The sequence below is a fragment of the Magnolia sinica genome, chromosome 4 (assembly GCF_029962835.1).
Source record: "Magnolia sinica isolate HGM2019 chromosome 4, MsV1, whole genome shotgun sequence".
In the NCBI taxonomy this organism is placed as follows: Eukaryota; Viridiplantae; Streptophyta; class Magnoliopsida; order Magnoliales; family Magnoliaceae; genus Magnolia; species Magnolia sinica.
The window spans coordinates 96,542,987-96,549,985 of NC_080576.1; positions in this window are offsets into that span (position 1 = coordinate 96,542,987).

The window sequence follows — 6,999 nt, forward strand, 5'->3', positions numbered from 1 at the left end:
TTCGACACATTTATCGAACAGGTTGCATTAGGGTGTAGAGCTGTAATGGTTTCAAGCAGGAGGCATACCAAATTACGGCTGAAGAAGTTATGAAGCATACTGACGTAGCCGTCCAGTGGCAAAACGTGTCGAATCGGTTGAGATATTATAAAAAAAAGTATAATGCAGTGAAAGACATGCTAGCAGCGAGTGAGTTTTGTTGGGACAATGAGAGGATGGTGGTCACGGCTCCGGATGAAGTCTGAGAGGAGTATCTTAGGGTAAGTTTTACTAGTTTTTAAAATCACATCATACATCTCTATGTAGTTTTAGCCCTTAATTACAACTGACTTATTCATATGGCAGTCTCACCCACGTCCCGAACGACTCCGTGGGAAACACATTGAAAGGATGGATGACCTTGCAGTAATTTGCAGATCTGACCAGGCCACCGGACGCTATGTGCAAGGCAGTAGGAGTATAGCTGCATCAGCATCACCTTCTCGTCTTCAGCGAGATCTTAATGAAGCATGGAGAGAGGTTGATGATATGAATGATACTATTGACCTATTAGAAGATTATGTAACAGACTCCACAGGGACCATTCCATTACCATCAGACAGTCCTGTGATGGGACATCATGACTCCCGCAGTACTCCCACTCACACTTCTGATTCTGATGTTAACCGAGGAGGGACAGGTACACGGAAACGTTCGCGCCCTCCTCATCCCTGTGATGTACTGGGGACCTCTCTGCAGACCGTAGCCGACTCAATGATGAAATTTGGGCTTGTCAAAGAGGTCAATCGCACAAGCAAGGTTCTTGATGTGCTGAAAGAGATGAAAGGCCTGACCAGCTCTGAATTTCTTGAAGTTGGTCGGATCCTGAGTAAGGACAAGTCACTTGCGTCGTTCTTTGTCAGTCCCCGACCCGAGCGCCGAATGGAGTGGTTAAAGAAAACACTCCGTGATCACTTTGGTGATGGAGGTGTTGGACCTATCTGACATTGAATGAATTGTTGTCTTAATTTGTTTTTAAAACTGGGCATGTAATAACTTTCTACTGTTGGTGTATTTGGTTTGGTTTTTTTTTTTTTTTTTTTTAACTGCTACTTTAGACTTTGATGTGCTGATTTTCTGGGATTATCATTATCACTATGACTTTTGTGATTATGACTATATCAGATTATTTGTTACTTGTCTTTTCGTATATCTACCAAAATGCATGCATTATGCACGTTAAGCTGGAACGGAGCACACACTTGATTTACTAGAGGATGGTACGTATAACGACCTTTTTAATTCTTGTTCAGGGTATATAATTCGTATTTGGATTTCTTATGTTTCTTCATAGCATCAAGTTGCTACCATAATCAACAATTTGAAACGTTTGTCGTCACTAACCCTCACATTTCAATGTAGATGGGTAAAGAGAAGTATTATGTTGTCCTCGTTGGACGTCATCCTGGTATATACGTCACATGGGATGATGCACGAGTAGAAGTGGAGGGATTCAGTGGGGGCAGACACAGGGCCTTTAAGAATTAGAAAGAGGCTGTGGCATGCTGGGAAAGTTATTTCGGAAAGACTAGGGAACCGTCCAGACCTGTTACAGATTATCCTATTCGTCAGGTTGCTGCTTCATCTGCTGAGGTGGACATCCATCACGCGACCACCTCCTCTATTCGACAGACGACACAACCAACCACGGTTGTGGTGGAGAGGGCAATGTCGACTGACGATCTTGGGCTATTGGACAGCGAGAAACTCGTGGCCCTTTTGGTTGGCGTGTTAGTTGTTTTCTTTTCGTTGCTTATAATTTTCATATTTTAGAAATTATTGGTGTTGTACTATTGAGTATCGCACATTATGGATTTTTTGAGTTCTATGGGATTTTTTTTAACATACTGACTTACTCAGTATGCTACCGTACTGAGTTAACTCTGTTTAGACTTACCACCAAATTTTTTGCATCTTATTTTTTGGATGGAAACCATCAAATAGGCGAACCGATGGAATAATGATTTGCACCGTTGAAATTTTGATCATGTGGACCATAACTTAGTCCGCAACACAGAAGAATGATCTCCACCGTTGAAACCATTAATCAGGACTACTCTGATAATTATTTTACTGCCAAATGGTCGTAGGATAAAATTACCATGGATAAAGGAAAAAAAAATTAATATTATCCTTTGTATCTTACTTCTACACAAACAGTGGTAATTGACCGTTAAAAACTCTGTGGGCCACGATGCACAAAAGAAAAATGGATGGGGTTAATACATCCAGGTCTGTATGAACTTAGCAACAGTTTGGATGACAAATATACATTATACTAAATGCTAGTGGTTGTCGTTTAACGACTATTTCTTGTGGTGTGGTGTGCCAGAGATTTGGAGTTGCTTCACTTTTGGACCCATGCTATAAAATGATTTGGCAAAACTGATGGATAACGGAGATATACAATCCGTACATGGAGGTTGGACCCAAGGTAATGGTTTTTCAACAAATGATTTCTTCCGAAAACCCGAAATGAACTATTACAAAGGATGGACAGAGTGGATACAATGCATGCATCCTGGTGGACCCCACAGTGGGGAGGCCGTACGGAATCCCCTGCAGGGAGTAACAATTCCTTTGGTCATCAAACAGCTAGATGCACATTTGCCAATTCCAAATACCTATTATGGTGTATTATCCTGGAATGAATGGGATTGAAGCCTAATCTCATACCTCTCCAAACAGGATGGATTGTTGCAATCCTTGGATTACCTTGACCGTCCAAACATGCACAGGTAATGAGCGTAGGATCAAGGAAGTCAATTGGATTAGGGACAATCCACTGCCAAGCATTAAAGAGCCTTGGGATATGTGCAATCCATCCAAAGCCATGACAATCCCTTTCAATCCACCCGTCTAAATGGGCCCCAAACTTATTCGATGGGATGAATTTCTCACTAACATCATGGTAGTTTTTAACTGCATGAAATTCCTACAACACGCTGTTACAAGCAAATTTGCCCTTGAAAATAAGCTAAATCCAAAACTCTAACGGACCACAATAGATGGAATGAGATGGGAGCAAACACCCACCCTTGATTCTCAATTAGGCCTACTTGAGTAGAGCTGTACATGAGTTGAGTTAACTCGGTGAGCACGCTTGATTTGACTCGGCTCGGCTCGAAGTTGGATTTGGACCAAGTCGATCTAGTTTTTGGAGCTCGAAAAAATTTCAAGCTAAGTTCAAACTTGCCCAAGCTCGACTCGACTTAGATCAAACCTCAACTCAAATCGACACAGATCGAATCAGATTGGTGACTCAGTTGCTTTGATATGAATGTTGCTCGCTGAGTATTTGTGGAAATGACTTAACGAAGTGTTGGGAAGGAAAGAATGGATATGTTAGGTGTTTGATTTTGATGTTCCTTGCTAAGCATTTGATTTTGTTCGATTTTGATGCTGCCCTCCGGGTGTTTAATTACATACATATAAACTGTTTTTACTGTTTTGCATTCTATTAGAAATTTAAGGTACATTCTGGGTGCTTGATAAAATGCCGCACACGATCAAACTCAGGTCAAACTAGCCCGAGCTGCTGACTGAATCGAGCCGAGCTGGCTAGACAAGTTCGAGGTTCAAGCCAAGCCGAGCCAAGTTTTAGATAGGGTTAGTTACTAGCCGAGCTGTGCCAAGCTCCACTTAGATCGACTCGCGTGCAGCTGTACACCTAGTTACATAGTCAAGGTTTGAATGGTGACTTCAGTACACAACATGTCGGCCTTGCAGCTTTGTCTTGAACCTACATCTAAGTTTCTCTTGAGCAGATTTTTGGACTTCGGGACGCATACGATGGATCAAATGTCACGCATGTGTTACATTGACCTCACTTCTGCTACGTGCCACCTTAGCTTAGGGTACCACTGGAACGCACGCTCTTGCAAGATCATCAAAATAAAAATGAAATTTACTGCCGTTCGGGCGCCGCATGTTTTCTTTATTTTATTTCCAGGTCACGTGGTCCCATTATTCCGGCAGCTGAAGATAAAATAGCTGGCTCCTGATTTCCCAAATTTTTTTGGAAGTATCCCATCCACATACACTAGCTCTCACCAAAGGCTAATACATGGCACGTGTGAATGATCCAAACCGTCCTTTATAACTTTTTTTTTGGTGGAATAATATTATCCGTAGAAATTCATCTTCATGTGGTCTCTCTCTCTCTCTCTTTTTTAAAACCCGTATCAAGTCGTTGCCTATTGTTGTCAATCACTGACATGAGACAAAGGAACCTTTGCTACAAAGCAACTTAATTATAATATAAGTTATTTAATATTAAAGAACTACTTAAGCATTTTAAAAATAAAGGAGAAATAATTATGCCGTGCAGTCAAGTTATATTGAGATCCTAGGACACCCCATCATATGATCCAGACCATCCATTTCATCTACGAGACATTTCATGAGCTACCATGAAAAAATCACACCTATTAGGTTATTCTCATAATTGATTATCAAGATCATTTGTATAAAAATAGGACAAATCAGCAAATGTTTCTATTCAATAGGCCCCATCATGGACGGCTATGGTTCTAAAGGTACCTTTTGTCGGGTCATCCTAATCACCCATCCATTGTTTGGGAAGAAAGGATGGCTATAAAAAAAGAAGGCCATCTCATTGATGTATTTCACCAGTCGATAAGTATGTGTTTTCTGGGTAAGACATGGAAAAGTATGGTGTATCTATTGGATGGTCCAGATCTTATGATAGAGTTGTTTAAGTGTCCCAATGGAACGCACTGCTCTTTTAAATGTTTTCCCCGTTTTTTAAAAACAATGTGAGTTTACCCATCTCTGGCATTTCCACCAAACATTGTACATGTGGATACTATCAAAGATTTTTGGAACCGTAGAACTAGTTGGCCAATTCATAGATGGTTATGGTCTAAAAATAATAAATCAATGAATGACGTATCAGTTGTACGTAATGGACAGGAAAAGAATAATTCCACGAACGGTCCACATTATTTAGGATTTTTGTGACTATTAGAGGGCTAAGATTGTTATATAATTGTTTAGGTTGTTAATTATCGACTTGATAATCCAATAAATCAACGGTCTTAATATCATTGATTTAATGGGTCCCACCCCTGGTGGAGATGCACATAATACTTTTATGTCAAAACCGTTATAAGCCCAAATACAATACAGAATAGTATTAATATGATTTAATGCATTTTGTGAGGCCTTTGGTATTGTTTTTACGGAAACTGGGCCTCAGATGGGAGACCTGAATTTCATTACCACCAAGTTGAAATTTCATTTCCCAAAGATGGAGCTGATATACTTTTTTAGTTGCCCACATATTTACAGAAGCAGATTAGACATTGACAATGTCAGTTGCAAGATTGGGTGCTGAAGTAATTAATGTCACCAAGGTTTATAGGCTCTACCATGATGTGTGCGTTATATGTGTACTGTTTGTAGGCCCTACCATGATGCATGCACTATATGTGTACCGTTCATCTATTTGAAGAGATTACTTTAGAGAATGAGCCAAATAATAAAGCAGATCCAGAGCTCAATTATATCCCACAATAGAAAATAGTGGGGACAGTTACACACCTACCATTCAAAACTTCTTAGGGGATATAGAAGTTTTCCATCAAGATGATATTTGTGTTCTCACTTCGTCTATCTTTATGTTAGCTTACGAAGAGGTTGGATCTCAAAAATATATCATGGTGGGGCCCTAAAAAATGTTTCATCTGTGTGTGTCACTGCCTCCACTGTTTTACGTGGTGGAGTCTACTTGGGCTTTAGATGTACCTCAAAACATGCCATAAAATGATCTCTTCAAATGGCGGACAATATGGATACAACACATATATCATGGTGGGGCCAACTTAGAGAGTAGTGAATTTGCTATTGACATTGTCGGACGTCCCATATTTACAAGGATGTAGACATGATTGGGCACATATGTGGGTGGGCTCATTTTGATATATCTGTTTTATCTGTCTTGTCTGTCCTTTGTTTGTTTGTTTGTTTTTTTTTTTTTTTTTTCCATATCATTTTAAGACATAAATACAAAAATGAGGAAGATCCAACGGTGAAGTGGACCATACCACAGACAACTTGCATTTAAGTCAACTCAGTGTTTAATGCTCTAAGCATTTAATGCAATTAGACTTATTATTTAGCTTATTATATCGGTGTGGTCCACTTGAGCACTGCCCCATTTTTCTACCCCAACCTTAGAATGATATGAGAAAATGGATGATCAGCATAGATAAATGGGTGCAACACAGTGGGCCCGCCCACATAATTCCCCATTTGTAGCTAGAGACTGGCAGGGTATGATGCAATCCGCGTTCTATTTATGAACAAATGGAGAGACAAAAAATTGGTGATCAACGGTCTACATTCGCTTGCATCCATGCTCAAATGGTTACTCGGCTCAGATGACTTTTTTAGGAAGGGATGGATGCACTCTAAGGCCCACATAAAATGAGGGAAATCCATATAAATGATGGTAATTAAATGCATGCTTGTAATCTTCACAGGCCTTTTAAAAGAGAGCTCCGCCCTCAATTTTTTGAAGGCCTTTCCTATAACACTTTATCATCCATCCACACAAGGCCCTAAGATTGAAAGGACAAGATCATTTTATAAGGACATATTTCATTCATGATACATCTATGATGTGTTTGAATAGACCAATGGTTCATATTAGAAAATCATAAGGTCCAATTGTACATATTAACAATCTAAGCATACCATGTTGATCTTCATCGAGGAACATATATTTAATTACTTGTGGCCGTTGCAGACGGTTAAAAGAAAATCAATTATTAGACTTTCTATCTATTTACATGTATTTCTGATGAACGCTCTGGACACTGCACGCAATTGAAAGAACGGGAGCCTTTATTTGCAATCAATGGTAAAAAGCTGGATTGAATTGTTGATTGGGCTTTATTTTTGTGTAAATGATCTTGACCGTTCATGTTAAGGCGA